Source organism: Octodon degus, unplaced genomic scaffold, assembly GCF_000260255.1.
Source record: "Octodon degus isolate 3935 unplaced genomic scaffold, OctDeg1.0 scaffold00041, whole genome shotgun sequence".
NCBI lineage: Eukaryota > Metazoa > Chordata > Mammalia > Rodentia > Octodontidae > Octodon > Octodon degus.
Window position 1 is genome coordinate 15,596,495 of NW_004524617.1, and position 19,779 is coordinate 15,616,273.

The 19,779-nt window shown below is 37.0% G+C and overlaps 1 pseudogene; it reads left to right on the top strand.

Moving 5' to 3' along the window:
• The window catches only part of LOC101575161, a 62,575-nt pseudogene extending 43,056 nt beyond the window's left edge, over positions 1-19,519 (top strand).
• The last annotated feature ends 260 nt before the right edge of the window (positions 19,520-19,779 follow it).

A 19,779-nucleotide genomic window follows, 5' to 3' on the forward strand; every position in this document is an offset into this window, starting at 1 on the left:
TTCTTCTTCTTCTTCTTTTCTTCTTCTTCTTCTTCTTCTTCTTCTTCTTCTTCTTCTTCTTCTTCTTCTTCTTCTTCTTCTTTTCTTTGTATTTTTCGGGAGGGGTCTACAGGGTCTTCAGGACCTTACTACTAAATGGAACTCTTAGTGGTCCACCTGTTTACAGCCTCCCAAGAGCTGGGATTACAGGTGGGCGCCACCACGTCCAGTCTCAATTGCTGTCTCAATATGCCCCGTGGGAGGGGCTGGCATGGTAGGCAGGGGGATCGAACCCTTGGCCCTTGAGCCCAATTGCAGGCACTTTAATCTACTGAGCTATCATTTCATTTATATGACACAGAAAAGGCACAGCAAACAGATCAGTACAACTGGACATGGTGGCACACACCTGTAATTCCAGCACTTGTGAGTCTGAAAACAGGAGGATCGCTACAAGTCCGATCTATGTAGTGAGACCCTGTAGACCCTGGACTAAATGCATTTAAAAAAAAAAAACATCAGTAACTACTAGGAGTTTGGCAACTGCCTTTCAAGGAGATTTCTTTTACTTTTTCAGTTTGGCTTCACTGGATAATTTTAAAATGTTGCTCTCAGTTTCCAGTCTCCTAAACTCATAATGTCATACTTACCTCAGTACTCTAACATTGATGGCATTTGAACGTGATGAACAACATAGAGTCAATGACAGTTCCCGTTCTCCACTTCCCATTTCTCTGATTCCCCTGCCCTTGACTTCTGCATAGAAGAATTTTCCAAGTCAGATATACCTCTCCTGATTGTGGCTATGGATTAGAAAAGGAGTGTACAGTGACTAAGTTTCCTTCTTAATGATATGTACTAAATGAGTGCTCTTGTAGGAGTTAATTACTTATATATCAGTAATGGTTTTGTGATTTTTTTAGAATGAAGAATTGGTAAATTAATGTGTTTGCAATATTTAGAATATTGCCAGCTGTTTTGTAGTGCTCAAAATAAATTATGTATTATCAAAAATCAACAATTCAAAGACAGATCTTTATTACATTTTCAATTTTCTGACACTGGGATATATTTTACAACCTCTGGCTTCATAAACACAAACCAATATTTTACATAAAAATATTCTATTTTTCTACATTTGTGAGAAACAAGTTCAAGGGAAAGAGTCTGATAAGAAGCCAATATGTGACTCATTTCTAATTTTCACTCTCACTCCCCTGTTCCACTCTTACCAAAGTTAGGTAATTATGAGAAAGAGAATGCTTTACTACAAATAAAATGCTTTCCCAGTGAATTTTCACAACAAACCAATAATATCAGATATTTTACGATTCTGTTTCACAGGTGAATAAACCAAGTTTCAGATAGGTGAACTCATGTGGCCATGGGCACCCAGTAAATGGTTCATTGAACCACAGCCTTCACATCCAGTTAGTGAAATTTACTAATTCCATTATGCCTCTCAACCCTGAAGCACTTAATAATTCAACAGAAGACCTTCTCCTGTGGAATTATGTGTACAAATGTCAAGTAGAGCAAACCCAATAAATGGTCTATATTATGTTTACAAAACAGAGGATGATTAATTTCCATTAAATTGGGCTGATTTGTTTTCCTGTTAAAGGTGACTGTTTGGGGCGCTGAATAATGTCATTTTATTCCTTGGATGCTTTATGCTTCAGCAGTTGTAAATATTAACAGAATTAAACACTAACAGGAACTTAATGCAGGTGTTCTGAAAAGCTAGTCTATTTTAGTCTTAGGCTAATAAGTTTTCATTTTATTAAAGCATTGTTATTATAAAATTTACTGGAATTATTGATTTAATTCTACCTGTTATTCTAAGCATTTTTGTGATTACTGTATTATCTGTTTATTACATTTTATATATGTTTAAAATAGATGAAGGTAGAGGTAAACCACTATACCTAATAGACATAAATGTACTATAAGACACAATATTTGGCCTTTTAACTACTCAAAGCCATAATTCGTGATCATTAAATGAGACTTCACTGTGATAAAATTCATACTTTTTCTGAGTATAAAAATGAATCACCTAATAAACTTACCCTATAAAGAGATTACAATGAGTTGTTCAAGGAATGCACCTGAGTTTCAGGATTTCAGTGAACGCAAAACTTACTAAGACAATGCCCAATTACCCAAAGAGTGTCCAGTTCTAGTCATAAAATTATCATTGTGTGAATATTCTTGGTGATTTATTAAATCTTTGTATTAGTTATGAAACTCCAGTATTATATTGACAAATAAATTTTCATGTTTCTAAAGGACATAGATCTTACTTGAAGCTCTTTTCCTGATTATAAATATTAAGAATAAATTTTAAAAGAAAAAAAGTAATAAATTAGCTAAATTTTAAACATAAAAATAATACAATAAAACCATTTATGCAATTGTATCAAGAGTTTTACTGGAAAAATCTGTCATTTAGCACAACATAATAAATACATTGAATGATTTCTTGGTGCCTAAATAGATATATACTTTTGAACTATGAAGTGTAAATTGCATGACCATCAATATCAAGGAGCTCAAATTCGAATAAAGAAAACAGCCTAGAAAAACACCATTGCATTACAATGTGCAAGATATGGTGATAATCATGTTAAAATAATGAAGGAGTGTGGTGGTTGGTATATTGTGTCAACATGAAGGGTCGAAAGCTTGGCTGGATCAGCTCAGTGACTGCGATGGTTCCTCCTGGGGTGGGGAGGGCCTGCCCTGGGGTGTGGACGGCCTGTGCTAAGGTGTGGAGGGCCTAGATAGGCTCAGTATAAAAAGAATATATAAAGGGCTTTAAAAAGATTCTGCAAGCCACTTCCTTTCAGGAGCTCTAGTCTGCACTCAGCATGGAGGGAAGGGCAGCACATCTCTGAGGAGCTCTGGTCTTCACAGTCAACATAAAAAGAAGAGAGGCTTGCTAGATGGCACAGCTGCTGCTTCTCCCTTTTCATTTTGTTATTTTTTGCCACCATGAGCTGCTGCCCTCAGCCATATGCCAGTCTGCCTTAGAGCCAGCAAAATATAGAGTAGAACCTCCACTAAATGTGAGCTACATAAATCTTTCCTTTCTTAATTTTGGGTGTCAGATATTTTGTCCCAATAATAAATAAAAAAAACAGACAAGGAGAAATCAACTTCCAGAGAAATCATAAAGGTTTTCGGAAGAGGCAACACATTTTGTTTTCATTTGTGTGTTTGGTACAGCATATCACTGCATAGCTCTGACTCCTGGTGATCCTCTTAGTTTCAGCTTCCCTTGCACTGGTATTACAGAAGTGCCCCACCATGCCCAGACTCTGTCACAGGCTTAGCATGCCCTGTGGATGGGGCTGGGATGGCATACCAGACCGGGGTTCCAACCATCGTCCCTGTGCTTGCCAAACTAGGTACTTAATCCACTGAGCTATCTTGCCAGCCCTTGGAAGAGGCAACACTTTGAATTGGTTTTGGGAATTACACTTTACCTGAAAGAAGTAAGATTGTGATGCTGAGAAAGCAGAATAAAAACAAATGTAGAGAGTATTTCATGAAGTAGCAGACTAGGCTAAATATTCTACTTTTGCCTCCTAAAAAAATGTATATTTATGCATGTGCACACACATTACACACATTCTGTTATTACATGGATCTAGATGTCCCCTCCAAAACTTCATGAAGTCATAGGAGAAGAGTTTGAAGATGGCTCTATTAGGGTGTGTGAATGTGGATAGAGCTATAGCATTGGGCTTAGGGGTACCCCACCCTGGGGATGGGTAGCATCAATTAATAGGTTTGTATCCTGGATAGAATATTAAAGGGACAGAAAGAAGGTAGTTTGCTGCTTCTGCTGCTTACTGTTTGCTGCCTTCCGTCTGCCCTGCATGCCATGAACTGTTTATTCTTTGTGATATGCCTTTGTCTTGCTTTTGAACCAGCCAAATGCAGACTGAAGCTCATACAAATTGTGAGTCAAAATAAACTATTACTCCTCTAATTTTGGGTGTCAGTTATTATTTCTTATCAATGAGAAAAGTAGGTAAGACAAATTTCTAAACCTGTAACTTAAAACAATTAATAAGGGGTAGTGGACACAAAAATTTGGAGAAATTTGAGGCACAGAGAATAGATGGAGTTAGCGTGATACATTTCTAGAAAGCCATAAATTACTCAGCCTGAAAGGGAAATATATAGCAACACTAATGACAAAAGTAATAGGTAAAAAGGGTAAAGATTGAAAAACTTCTGATCCTTAAAGACATATCAACCAACTAACCTAAAATGAAATAATTTAAATAATCCATTAACTATTGAAAGAATTTTGTCTTCAAACAATAGGTACCAAAATACAGTTAAAGAGAATTAGTACTGATATTCTATCATACAGTAAATACAACCTATATTAATTTATGATATATTTCAAAATAACAAGAAAAGAAACTGAAGATTCCCAACAGAAATGATAAAAGAGGAATGGAAATGCAAATCACTCTGATTTGATCATAACAAGCAGTCTATATGTATAGATTATATAACTGTACTCCCTCCAAAAATGTGTACTAATTTTGCGTTAACAAGCTGAGGAAAGGCTGCTCTTTTCAATAAACACTGCTGCTGTCCATATTCAAAACAACAAATTAACCAACACCACATGCAAAAATTGTTTCATAATTCATGAAACTGAATATAAGAGTCAAAGTTATAAAACTTAAAAGTTTTTGCTTAATTTAGGTAATTTTTTCTAATATATAACACCAATAACAAATACTAAAGAAAAAAATAAATCATACAACATCATGATAAAACAATTTTTACAGGTAAAAAGAACCAATAGAAAGGAAGAAAATATTTGTAAATAGTATACCTACTAAGAGACTTTTACACAAAGTAGATCATTCTTAAAATGTAATAATAGAAAGACAAATGATCTAATTAAAAAGTGGACAAAGAGTTAACTACATATTTTTTTAGAAAACATGTGTATGTGACCAGTAAATACATCAAAAAGTGATCAGCATCTTTAGTCATTAGGAAAATATTAAGCAAAATCACAATGGGTAGCATTTTCCCTCCACTATAATGGTGATAATCAAAAAAGACATATCATACTAAGTATCAGAGCAATACTATCATTTTCCATGTTCTATAAAGCATGACAGACTTGGAAAAGCACTCATTTATCCAGATTTTTATTTTCCTGGTAATGAATTCAATTTTCTTGGATCATTGGCTAGTTGGTCTCTTCAGACAACTATTAAAAGGCAAAGTTCAATTTAATGCCAAGTGTTTAGATTAAAATAGACTAACCTAGTCTAGTTTCAGTTCAATGAGATGGAAATATTTCACTTTTTTCATAATTCCCTATAGTAGTATAAGCTAGGAATGCAGGGTGTGTCAAAGAGCTATGTTCCCATCATGTACCTCTGCCAGTTTTCTTGTCTCTGTTCCATCTTTGAATGTTTTATTTATGTGCTACATGCGCCCTGGAAGAAAGGTATGCTTATTAGTGTCAAATCTATACCTTTTTCTCCTTCCTTTTGTCCACTAATGTTAATATTTTGATTAGATGCAGAAAATTGGAAGTGGGGAAAGAACTGAAAGAGAAATTAAATTATGCAGATTAGCTAAAAATAGAATGTAAAGTTTCCTAAAACTATCATAAATGTCACAAACTGAGTGGGTTAAAACAATCAATTTTTTTCCTCAAAATTATAGAAGAATGGAGTCCTGTATTAAGGTTTTGAGAAGGCCATGTTTTCACTGTCTGCTCTAGAAAAAGATCTGATCCATGTCTCTTTCTTAGTTTCTCATCAATGCCACCAATCCTTAATGTAACTTGACTGGTAGAAACATCATTACAACCTCTGCTTCCATGTTCTTGTGTCTGTATCTCTGTGTTCATTCCTTTCTACAAGGATGCCCATTATATTACATTTAAGGTTTAACCTAATCTAGTGTAGCTCGATAGTAATTACTTATTTCATACAATAATTTTTGGAAGTAACTATCCAACTGTATACATATGGTAACACGTACAGTGTAGGAGGGTATTGATGGAGGGAGAGAGAGAGAGAGAGTGAGAGAGAGAGAGAGAGAGAGAGAGAGAGAGAGAGAGACAGAGACAGAGACAGAGACAGAGACAGAGACGAGACAGAGACAGAGACAGACATGATGCATGTTAGCCTCCAAAACCTACCAAGTTACAAATTCACTTCTATTGCCTTAACAGTTTTAAGAAAAGTGGTAAGGGTTTTTGTTTCTTCGTTTTTGTTTTTGTTTTTTATCAGCAGAATATATTTATTGAAGGAAAGAAAGCTCCTGTCTGAGAGAGGAACAGGAAGGGGCCCCTGAGCAGGTTGTCCCCAAAGTGGTAAGTTTTAATGATTAAAAAGGATATGAGTTGGGGCCGGGGAAATGGCTCAGTGGAATAGTGCTTCCCTGTCAAGCACAAGGATCTGAGTTCAATCCCCGGTTCTGAAAAAAAAAAAAAAAAAAAGAAGGATATGAGTGAATGTGAAATCCAAGATGGAGATGGTACAAGTCCAAGATAGGGTAATTGCAGATTAACTGGAACCACTAATAAATGTAAAAAGGAGATTATCACATGGTGTAGCTGTATTTGTTGTGTCATGTTTTGTTTTTGTTTTCTTTTGTTGCAGGAGGAAGTAGAAGTGGTACAAGGTAGGTAGATATAGAATGGAGTTGTAACAAACTTTCCAAATTTGCCACAAGGCTCAGGTTTCAACACACGCACGTGCGTGTGCACGCGCGTGCACACACACACTCACACAGAATATGAGCATTTTACTGAGGGGGATAAATTTGTAGTCTGCATCATATTGTCCCTCTCTTCTATACAGCACCACTTTTCACCACCAGCTGACTAATTTCAAAACTTCCAGTCAGGCTCGGTCCACAGTCAGGCATGAGTCCACCTTCAAGCCCAGTTCTCCCTGCCACCACAAAAATCCCTTTTTCACCCAAGATATGTTGTATTTGTTTCATTTTATCCAAATTCATTGAAATGTGTTAATTATAAAAGGGTGAAGAAAGACATTTTCCTTGTTTGTGTTTGCTTTTCCTAATGAAATAGACCTAGCGTCACTCATTTGTTCATGTCTAGTCAGAAACCGCTGCCCTCAATTTAGCTTTGTTTCAGCCATTACATACTGTGTTCTCACTGATTATGTGTCTAGATGAGTCACTCTTCTGGTGGCTTCTTTTTATTAAGGCTATTTGTAAAGCTCAACAATCACCACAAAAAGATTATGTTGAATTGATTTGTTAAGAAATAAATGAAATGCAGTAACTCGTGAATGTATACTAATGTAAACACTACACAGAATTTTTCAAGTTGTTTTGAGAACAGAAAAAATAATCTTGAAAGATACCTTTAAGGACTATGAAATTTTATATGATGAATTTTTCAAAGGTTGAAAATATGCTTAATTTTTGCTGGTGGTACTTACATTTCATAGTATAAAATAGATGTACTGTGTACTGTTACACCATATTAAAAGTAGTACTGGACAGTGTAAAATTCCTTACAATTCAGAATCCTTTATTAAAAGAGATTTTTTTACCAGTTAAGAAAAACCAGGGATATTATTTTATATAAAATATGCTTCAGATATTTAATGACCACTTTACTTATAATTTCTCATAAGAATATGTACTTCAAGAATTTGTTTTGAAGGGCTGAACAAAGAGCTCAGTGGATTAAAGTGCCTGCTTAGGCAGATGCAGGAATCAGAGGTTTGATACCCAGCCTGCCATGCTGGCCCTGCCCCCGGGGTGTGGTGAGACAGTGTTTGAGACTGGGCATGGCGGTGTGTGCCTGTAATCCCAGCACTTGGGAAGCTGAAAACAGGAGGATCACTACAACTCCAAACTGTGTAGTGAGGCCCTGTAGGCCTTGCACTAAAACACACACACACACACACACACACACACACACACACAGAATTTGTTTTGAGGGCATTATGTAAACAATAGCAAAACGTTTATTCATATCCTATTCTTTGTAGGAGGTATATCTGAAAAAGAAAAAAAAATCCTTTTGTAGGTCTCTGCCTTTTTCATGACATTTGCAGCTTGCTGCTTTCTTTTTCTTTTAATTACTAATTTACAAGGAGCTTCTAGAAAGAAGATCCTGACAGTTATTTTCCAACCATGACTTTGGAAGCAGATTACAATCCCTAGGAACCATTCCAAGTCACTGTGCATGTAGGTCAGACAGGCTTTCCACTTCTTTTCATAGAAAAGAAACTTCCACTGATCCAGATGTATGTTAGCTGTAGAATAAGTATAAAATGATGTGATATATTGATTTACATATGTCTTAATCATTTGAGACCACTTCAAAATTTAGTTTACAAAAATATAATTGTTTCTTTTTTAATTTTTAATTTAAATACAATAATAAATTAAATTAAATAATACAAAACTTTAAATAAGATGATAGGAGATTAACAAAGGTTATTATATTGCATATTGTTATCTTCAAAGTACTTGCTCAGATTACTACATATAGGTAATGTGAGATTGCTCAAACAATACAAGAAGTAACTGCTCCTATCAGTGAACTAGTAGAAATTACTAGTACAAATTACTTTAGCTATCTGTTTTTCATTTTAATAAGAAAAACGATAAAATAGCAATAAAACAGTTTCAAAACAGGTTAGTAGGACAGTTACAACAATTAATACATTACATATTGTTATCTTCGTAGTAGTTATTCAGAGGACAAGATGCAGACATGATATCTTGCCTAAACAACATTAGTACAAACCTTTCTTCTCAATGAACTAAGACAAAGTAGCTGTATATCTATCCTAACTCTGATATATATATATGTATATATATATATATATATATATATATATATATGTGTGTGTGTGTATATATGTATATATATGTATATATATATATATATATATATGAACAAATGGACTTAGAGATCTTTTCTTTCTTTTTTCACAATAAAACTGTGCTTTATTTATATCCCCCCTTTTTTGTCAGAGATGGGAGCTCCATTGCAGTTAGAGAAGCTGTATTTGCAGAAGTCTTTAAAGGACCTTTTCATACTTGATGTCAGTCCCAAGATTTTAGGTACTTGAATTCAGCAAAATAACCCAATGTAGTCCAATAGTCCATTACAGTAGTGAGTTATCAGCACAACTGACAATTGTGCTTTAGCTATCTTGTGTGTGTATATATATTCTTTTTTATGTATTTAGTACAGGGTCTACAGTGTCTCACTACACAGATCAGACTCATAATGATCCTCCTGTTTTCAGCCTCCCAAGCGCTGGGATTATAGGTGCACGCCACCATGCCCAGTCTCAATTGTTATCTCAGCATGCACAAAGGATAATATATATATTTTTCCTTTCTTCTTTTCTTCTTTCCCCCATGCCAGTCATTTTTTTCTTTAGAGTAGCTTCTGTTCCTTATATAATGTCTATTTTAACTTTTGGTTCATATTTATTCTTTCAGCTATTTGCACTATTGAGACAATATCGTGCTTACACATTTGAGACTGATTTATTTCACTTATGACTATGGTCTGTAGTTGCATCCACTTCCTATAAAAGCCTTGAGTTTACCTTTCTTTATAGCTGAGTAATACTCCACTCTATAAAACTGCCACATCTATTTATCCATTCTTTGTTTGAGAGGCATTTCAGTTGCTTCCATGACTTAGCTATTACAAATCACGTACCTCTAAACATGGGTGCACATACATTGATGTATTATGATGTCTTTTATTCTAGGAAAATACTCAGAAGGGAAATATGTGGGTCAAATGGGACTCTTAATCCTAATTTTTTTAGGACTATCCACAGTGATTTGCATAGTGGTTGTACCGGTCTTCATTCCCACCAACAGTGGAGAAGTGTCCCTTTTCCTACACAGCCCTGCCAGCATTTGTTATTGGTTGATTTTTTATAGGACTTCTATAAAAACATATAATTTTATTAAAAAATCAGACACCCAAAATTCGAAGACCCAATCTAAAAATGTGCCTCTGAGATGACACATTTCTCAGATGAAGAAATACAAATGGTAAATAAATATCTGAAACAAATGTTCAACATCTTTGGTCATCCAAGAAATGCAAATTAAAACAACACTGAGATTCCATCTGACCCCAGAAAGAATGGCTATAATTGTTTCTTATTTCTTGCAAGTACTTGAGAAAATACTGAAATTCATATTGAATATGTACTTTTATGAATGAAGACATTTAGAAATAAGTTTTAAACTGAATATTTTTATATGAAGATATCATTCATTGCACTTCAAGCTTCTGTATTCTGTTTGAATATGTAAATTGCTGTGAGGGAAAATACATTTGGGGATAGTTTATAATTCCAATATAAAGCTGACTAAAATAGTCATTGTTAGGATAAGTTTACTTTCATTTTCTGGTATTCTATTGAATCAGCAGAAAAGTTGTGGACATAAAAATAAATAATATTATGTTAGTACAGGGAATAGCTTCTAACTGTATAATTTATAAGCAAAAACTTTCTTGCATAAAAATTGTTGAGAGGGAATCAGCATGTTCTACTAGATGTGAAATGCTTTCCCTCTCGACTGTCTTGAACCTCATCTCATTTGTCAATTTCCTCATGATAGGAGTGGGGAACTGACCCATCCTTTAGCTAGGCCCAGTCCATATGTCTTGAGAAATATTCCACATTCATTTATCCACAAACCAATTGATTTGCATCTACTGTGCTAGGTGCTAGATATAACAAGATAAATATTAGAGGCTTCCTGCCTCTCAGTGATCACAGATGCAGGTGTTAAGTGAAAATGCTAATGTGAGCAGCACTGTTCAGAGGCTCTGAATTTGGTCCCAACGAGTGCAAACATGAAAACATTTATTTTTTCCAGCAGCGATGTAATATGACTCAGTAGGAAACAGTTTGATCTTTGAAGCCAAAGGATTAGTTCATCTTAATTCTACCACTAACTACCTACATGGCAATGGGCATGGTACATAATCATCTTGAGCTCCCACCTCCTCATATCCACAATATAGATAATACTATTCCATGTGTCTCATGACTGTTCTGGAAATGAATACTCCCACATTTGCATAGTATTTAAGAGAGCAGCTAACATACAGCTAGTTTTTAAAAATGATAGCTGCTTTTATTTTTATTGTTTTCTTCAGCTATATCAAATAGTCTTTTGTACATCAAATGGTGCCACTGAAGTTCACCCCATATCTAACCATGAAGAGATATACACAGGATCCTGCTCTGTTAACATTGTGTCATCACCAAGAAAAATACATTCACTGAGCCTTACATGTATTAACTGAAAGCCAAGACCTGATGGCTATTTTCTAAACAAGTTACTATAAGTTGCCTTTCACTGTTTCCAGGGATTAAAGTACTGCATGCATCCACCAACAAATCAGGACTCAGAAAAACTTCTCTGTAAAGAGTCAGAAAGTAAATATGTTAGCTTTTGAGGGCCATAAGGTTTGTATTGCAACTCCTCAACTGTGTTGTAATGCTAAAGCAGTTATAGATATTATACAAAAAATAAGTACACCTGTTTTCTAATAAAATTTTATTTCTATAAAAAGGTCCCTGAGCCATAGTTTTCTTACCCCCTGTTAGCATATAGAAATGGTTATATATAATGTTTACATCATATTAAAATAACATGAGATCATTTACACTATTATGATGCTAAGTAGTGTTCTCTCTCTCTCTCTCTCTCTCTCTCTCTCTCTCTCTCTCTCTCTCTCTCGTTTTCTCTTCACACATATAAGCCTAATTTCAAAATCTGCTTCTGTCAACCAGTTGTTCTGATTTACAAATGCATTACTTCTTTTCATTCTTTCATTGGATCTCAGTGATTGATTGAAAATAATATAAACATAATGAATAGTTAAACAAACTATATTGTGCTAATCTATCTTTAAAAATGAAAAGGAGAACATCTTTGCCTGTATGAAAGTATACACAAGTGGACTTTTAAAAATATTATATGTATTTGTTACAAGGTGTCAATATGCAGTTCAGACTCTTAGGCATCCTCCTGTCTCAGCCTCCCCAGAGCTGGGATTACAGAAGTGCACCACCACACTTGGTTTCAGGCCCAACACAATTTGCATGGGTTTGTGGGGCCAGCAGGGGGATCAAACTCGGGTCCTTGTGCTTGCCAGGCAGGTACTTAAAATACTGAGCTATCTCCCCAGTCAAAAGTATACACATGTAAAAGGTAAAGTTAACATATGAGTTAATTTCATATGTGTGTGAGGAGAAAACCAGAGAGGGAGGGAGAGAGAGAGAGAGAGAGAGAGAGAGAGAGAGAGAGAGAGAAGCACACAGATAGACAGGCATTGAAAGATAGAGAGGTTTAGAACATAAAGTCTTTAGATAATACAAGAGAATTAGATTTTGTTCTGACTTCCTAGGTACTTAAAGCAAGAAACATAACACAATACAGTAAATACTCTTTTTTGTTGGTGTTGTACTTTAAGGAAGGGTCTACAGGGTGTTCAGGGTCTCACTACTAGATCGGACTCATAGTGATCCACCTGATCACAGCCTCCCAAGAGCTGGGATTACAGGAGAGTGACACCATGCCCAGTCTCAATTGTCATCTCAGCACACCCCTGGGGAGTGGCCAGCATGGCCCCAGCCCCTGTGCCTGCTTGCAAACGCTTTAATCCGCTGAGCTATTTGGCTGGAACACAGTAAATAATCTGATCAAAGTAAATCTACCCTTTCTTTATAAAGGGCAAATGTTTTGTCTAGTATTTAAAGAACTCTATATATTTTATACAAAGAATATCTAACAGCATAATAGATCATTTTCCCAGTAATCCACCTAGAAAAGGTACACAGTGTTTTTCATTTCACTGTTTCATATGCCAATATTTGAAAAAAGCCCAAAACACAGCATTGAAGCATGTTTTAGTAAAAAGATGACTTTTGGAGAAAATTCGTTCTGGAATTACTTTTGCTTTGCATTTAAAAATAAGAAAGGTTCCAAAGGCTGGAACAAATAGTGTGGTTTGTCACAGAGTCTCAATATATCAAGGTTCCTTAGTGACCACCTATTAGAGAATGAATAAATTCTTGTACCTAGACAATAATTATGATAAAGTCCCATTGTGATCATATGTGTAAAACAAAGCATATTCTGATATATTGTCTTGTTATACTTAACAAGTAGGAGACAGCATCATCATCATCATTATTTATTTATTTATTTATTTATTTATTTATTTATTTATTTTTGGCAGAATCGGAGATTGAACTCAGGCCCTTGCGCTTGCCAGAGAAGCACTTATTCTACTGAGCCATCTCCCCGGCCCATCACCAATTTTTAAATGAAATTAGAAGGATGACAGGTCTAGGTTTAAAACAGAACAAAGGTCAAACTAATTATTAGCATCTTTGGAGATTCATTAATCTAGTGCAAAATTTCCAAACTAATTTTTTAAAAACAATCAATCTTGTTTAAAACAAAATACAGGAACTCAGTATATAAAAGAATCACAGAGCTGCTTTAGTGTGGGCCCAGATTTCAACATGTTTGACATCCCACTTCACCCTAATGGTTGTTTAGATGGTCCTTCAAAGCACGACTGTCCTTAAGGACCCTTGGTTCTTAGCCTGCAACCCTCTAGTCCACACGCGTGAGGATGAGAGGTCTCTATCTGCGAGATGAACAAGCACTCTTTAAGAAAGTTGTTTTGTGGGAACTAGGGCATTATTTTCTTTGCTTTCTATGACAAGGCCATAAATGATCAAATTTCATGCTCTTTGTGTACAAATATGCCTAAAATCTGAATGGAAACCTAAGCAAAATTGTTTTAATGTGAAACAATAACTTCACATTAGAATAATACTATTCTCACTAGATGCATAGGTGTAGATCAGTAATCCCAGATACTCAAATGCTCAGATACTTAGGCAGAAGAGTCATAATTTCGAGTCCAGTCTTGGCAACATAGCCAAACCCTACCTCAAAATGTAAATAAAGTAAAAAGGATTGGAAGAGTGACTCAGTGGTATATTATCTTTGGTTCAATCCCCAGTAAAGAAAAAGGAAAGAAAAGAAAAATATTATTCTAGGGGTGAGCATATAGGTCAGTGATAGAACACTTCCTAGTATGCACAAGGCCCTGGGTTAGATTTTCAGTTTTGCAAAAGAAAAGAAAGAACATTATTGTGTCTGTTTAGTTCTTGAAAAGCAAAAAAGAAGTAGCCATGGGTTTATTATTTTCTTTTAAAGAGAGGTAAAAACCACAACAAAAACAATACAGAATTTCAAAGCAAGATGATAGGAAATTTAAAGTGGTTATTATATTGCATATTGTTATATTAGAGACCATACTCAGAAGAAACCAATCAGACTCACATGTGGAACCATCATAGTGTCTCCCTAGGGTAAGAAACTGAAAGAGGAAATAAGATCCCCAAAGTATAACAGATATAGTGAAAAGGAAAGAAACTGCTCAAAAGGAAAGAACAACTGGGATGGGGGAAAAGAGAAAAGAATGAAGGGGAAAAGAGATACGTGTATATACACAAGATAGATAAGATTATTGTACTACTAATTTCTATTAATTCATTGAAAAGAATGGCTAGTGCTTATATAGTTTGATCAATTATCTATGATTTTAAGAAACCTCACGTTGTGCTTGCTTCAGCAGCACATATAATAAGAAACCTCCTATTTCTGCACATACATGTTTACACACACACAGCTGTTGATACAACTCAAACACTTCCTTTTTTTTTTTTCTTTTTTGAGGCAAGGTCTTACTATGTAGTCTAGGCTGACCTCAAACTTGTGGCAGTTCTGCCTCAGCCTCCTAAGTGCTGTGATTACAGGAGTGCACCACCACACCCAGCCTCTAGAACACTTTCTTTAGGCTGATTACCTACTTGCTTTGCTGAAACTTGGTGGGTATAAAAGGATGGTGATCAGTACAATCCTCTAAAACAAATCTATATTGTCTTCCTTTAACATAGAACACATAGCTCCCTTTTCTCTTTATTTATAATGGATGCTCCCATTCTTTTTCATATTAGAAAGTTCAAGTTCTTATGTTTATTTGACATTTACTTTATTTCCTTTATCATCTGGTTCACAGTCTTACTTCACATTTCATCTACAGTTATCATTCTTGGCCATTTCAGTATCATGTGTTCAAAAATATTCTTTGAATTTCTTGAGCCACCCCATTCCTTTTGGCTTATTTTATTACTTCACACCAACCCAAACCAAGGCCTTAAAGACTATCCTAAATCCAAAATCAAAGTATGAACATTATCCTGCCTATCCATCATGTTCTGTCTTTTTAGATTCTTCAGTCTAAGACTTACATAGGACAATGCCAACCTTTAGTCTGTCTTTCATGACTAGACTAATCCTATTTGTTTCTTTTTTATTTTTAAAGAAAATATAAAGTACAATTAAGGCTGGGGAGATGGCTCAGTGGAATAAGTGTTTCCCTGGCAAGCGCAAGGTCCTGAGTTCGATCCCTGGTTCTGCAAAAATAAATAAATAAATAAATAAATAAAACAGGGTATAGAACCTAAATATTTGGCCATTATTAATAATTTTAAAAAATACAATTAAAACAGAAAAATCACAAGTGATACAGAATTTCACCAAACAAAATTATATCAATTTCATAGTATTTGTTGTATTGCATGGTGTTGCCTTCAAATCAGTTGTTCATATTACTAGATATATGTATGCAAAATTGGAAGAAAGAAAAAATGAAATATATAAGATATTAAGAAGAGAAAAAGGTCAAAGAATTGAAAAAAGGAAACAAAATAAATCAAGCATTACTGTTCCTTTCCGTAGACCAGCAGAAATCCACAGTACAGTTTTCCAAACCATCGTGCTTACATACGTAGATCTATCTCTTTCCCCCAATCCCTCTCCTGTCCTTCTCCTCAACTCAGTAATTCCTTCTTTTTGAACAGGTTCCTTCCCTTTTTCCATAATGTATTTCACCCCTCACTTTCCATTTTCTCTTTGAGGTTCTCACACTAGAGACAATATGATGTTTTCCAATGCTGGTCTGATTTATTTCACTTGTGTATATTCTCTGGTTGCACCCTTACCCTTTAGTTCCACTGAAGTTTATCATGGTTTCTGACAGTGAGGCCAGAAACAGACCCATTCAGCTGGCAGCAGTCTGTGTGTCCCTTTAATGCACACCCTTGAAATCAATCTCAAGTGCTTAATAAGGTCTCCCTCCATTGGGTTTCCTCTGTAAAAACATCTACTTTCAACCAGCCATTTGCCTTTTGCAGTGCACATCCCAGCTGCTAAAACTTAGTAGAGAGGAGTAGAAATCAGGTACATTTCTTTCACCTTAACTTCCTTAGCTCAAATAAAAATATATCCTCACATTACTCCAGTATGATGACTTTTGGGTTTCACATAACTACTAACTATTTTCACATGACCCCTTACTCCTTAAACCTCTTTACTTGAATACTTCGTGTTTATTCTGGGTTTATGTACTCACTCCTTTCTTAATGAAATCAGTAAGCAAGGGAGAGTACCTTTTCTCATGTGCAAATTATGAGTCAACTGTGTGTTGTCTTCCATTATATTACATATTAAGGAGAGTCTTAACTGCTGAAGGACAGTACCTCTACATAGATTGTTCATTTAATCCATGATAAAATAGGTTCCATGAGGAAAGTACTGTCTGTTCTGTTTATATCATAGTGAACATATCTTTCAAATTATGTACAATGCTTAGCTTAATATACACTTATATGTGTATTTTATATTTGTATGTGTGTGTTTCTGAGAGAGAAAGATAAAGATGTTCACACAAATCTATCTATTGGCTTATGTCAAATAAGTTACAAGCAAAATCCTCTCCCCTTGCCTCATGATATTTTAACTGCATATCTTTTAAAAGATTGTGCCATTCTAAGCTATAGTGATAGCCTTTCACTCCAAGAAAAGTGCCAGATAACCAGGTTATCATGCAGAAAAGACAGAGACATCATTCCTACCCTTCTATAGAGACCAAAACTGCTGAATATAGCAGCTGGGACAGGATGATAATAATAAACCTAAAATGCATTCATGCAACTCTGAAATCGCATTCATTTTGAACATTAATTTTCCAGAATTATTTTAGTTAATTCTAACATTAATAAAAGCACATTACCTGTTTTAATAATTTGGAAGGAAAGAATTAGTCTGGCCCCTAATCTGCTCACGAAGTGCATGAACATTGTGAGCATGTAAGTGAATCTCACAGTGATTAAGTGCTCTTCTTACATACAATTCAGATAGAAATGAAAATCTGTAGAGAATATATTTTCTTTAAATATGAACACTGTGCCTTTGGAGTATTTTATGATTTTTTAATCTTAAAATGGATCTGTTTAGATCACCTATACTGCTCCCAGAATCTCATTTTTTAAGAGAATGAAAAACAGTGAAACAAACAAACAACAGCAGCAAAAAACAAAAACAACCATTAGAAATGACATAGAGGGCCTGCCGAATGGCTTAGCAGATTAAATCCCCTGATTAGGCAGGCACAGGGGCAGGGAGCTCAATCCCAGGGACAGCCATGCCTGCCCCACCCCCGGGGCACAGTGAGATAGCTATTGAGACTAGCTGTGGTGGTGCATGCCTATAACCCCAGCACTTGGGAGGCTGTAAACAGGAGGATCACTACAAGTCTGATCTAGTTGTGAGACCCTGAACACCCTGTAGACCCTTCCCTAAAATTAAAAAAAAAAGTCAAATGAGCACAACACAATTGTAATGGGGAATTTTAACACCCCATTGTTACAAAGAGATAGATCAACTAGGCAAAAAATTCAGCAAAGAAATAACAGAACTAAAAGAAACTTGCAAGGAAATAAATTTAGTAGATGTTAATAGAATGTTCCACCCAACAATGAGAGAATACACATTCTCCTCAGCTGCACACGGGACATTCTCCAAACTAGAGCATTTACTGGCACATAAAACACACTTAAGCAAATGCAAAGGAATTGAAATTATCCCATTCATATTACCTGACCGTGGTAAACATGTGGATGTAAGCCAGGCTCTGTGAAACAAGGACAGTAGACTTGTCCTAAGATACAAGGAATAGACATTGGAGGTTCCTAAAATTTACTAGGTAAAGTAAAGCAGAAATATAGAAAGATCAGCATCAATGTAAATCAGACCTTTACAAAAAATGTTTCTCAATTACTGATAGAAAAAGAGAAGTTTTTCTTCCCACCAGATTGTATTCTGATTAATATAGAGGCTGTTAATAATGGAAAGAAAGTAATTAAAGGCCTGCAGGACACTTGCACCTTTGGCTCCTCTGCAGAGGAGCAAGTCAACAGTGAATCCTACGAAAGTTGCTGTCCCAACATCAGGGAGGCTGCCTTGGAGTTTCTGGGAGCCACCTACTTGGATAAGTGGGATCTGCTGGGGGCCCTTAAGTACTGGAGACATGCCATGGAGCTGCAGCACGGGGGGAGGGGCTAGTATTTCCCCACGCCCGAGCCCCAGCAGCTGATACTAGCCTATGACTATCCTAGGGACGTGAACACCTCGCAAGAGTAGGAAGCGCTGATCACAGACCCGGATGAGATGCGAATGCAGGCCCTGCTCATCCAATGGCACATCCTTGGCTCCTAACACCCGGACACATCCTATTGCATTCGCTACCGGGGCATGGTATATGCCTACTCTGGCAACTTCAAGCACTGCATCTGCCTGTGGAAGTATGCCCTAGACATGCAGTAAACCAACCTGGAGCCCCTGAGCCCCATGACCGCCAGCATCTTCCTGTCCTTTGTTGAACTCTTCTCCTACATGCTGCAGGATCGGGCTGCCAACGGCAGCCAGGGCACACAGATCGGCTTCACAGATCTCATGGGGGAGCTCACCAAAGGGTTGCAGTAGGTAGACCGTGCTCCCCAGCTGCCCAAGAAGTCTGGAGACTCGGCCCAGTTCACCAAGGCGCTGGCCATCATCCTGCACCTCCTCTACCTGTTGGGGAAGATGGAGTGCAGCCCCAGCCAGGAGCACCTGAAGCACCAGACTGTCTGTGGCCTGGACAAGTGCGCATCCCGCGGCCGCAACAGCTTAATGCCCCTGCACATGGTGGTGGACAGGGAGACCATTAACGTGGGCAGCTACCGTGTGGGCACTTTCCTCTCGCTACAAATGGTCAAAGTGCTGCTGAACTGCAGGGCCTACCCAGCCAGCAGGGACTTTGACAACAATGTGCCTCTGCCCATTTCAGCCCAGAACAGCTGCCGTACCATCAGGAGCGCCCTGATCGAGACTGGCGCCCACCATGTGGACGCCACCAATGCCTTCAAGAAGACGGCCTACGAGCTGCTCGATGAGAAGCTTCTGGCCAGGAGCTCCATTGCAGCCTTTCAACTACATCACCCTGCAGTGCCTGGTCACCCACGCCCTGGACAGGAACAAGATCCCCTACAAAGGCTTCATCCCAGAGGAGCTAGAGGCTTTTGTCGAGCTATACTGACCTCCTCGCCCTGCCCAGAGGGGAGAGAAGGGTGGGCGGGCAGCAGCCGCTGTTGGAGAGCCCGCGGCCTGGCTCCTCCGCCCATGCAGGGGGCAGGGCCCGGCCGAGCTGTTGCCCGCTGGAAGTCTGCAGGGTCCTGTGTGAAGAAATGTTGCTCAGGGAGCGCAGCCACCTGTCTTTCAGGGAAGAAGACACAGCCCCCCAACGCCTTCGCCTGAGTGTGGAAAGAGCTGTGGCCTTGGGCTAGAAACACAGGTTGG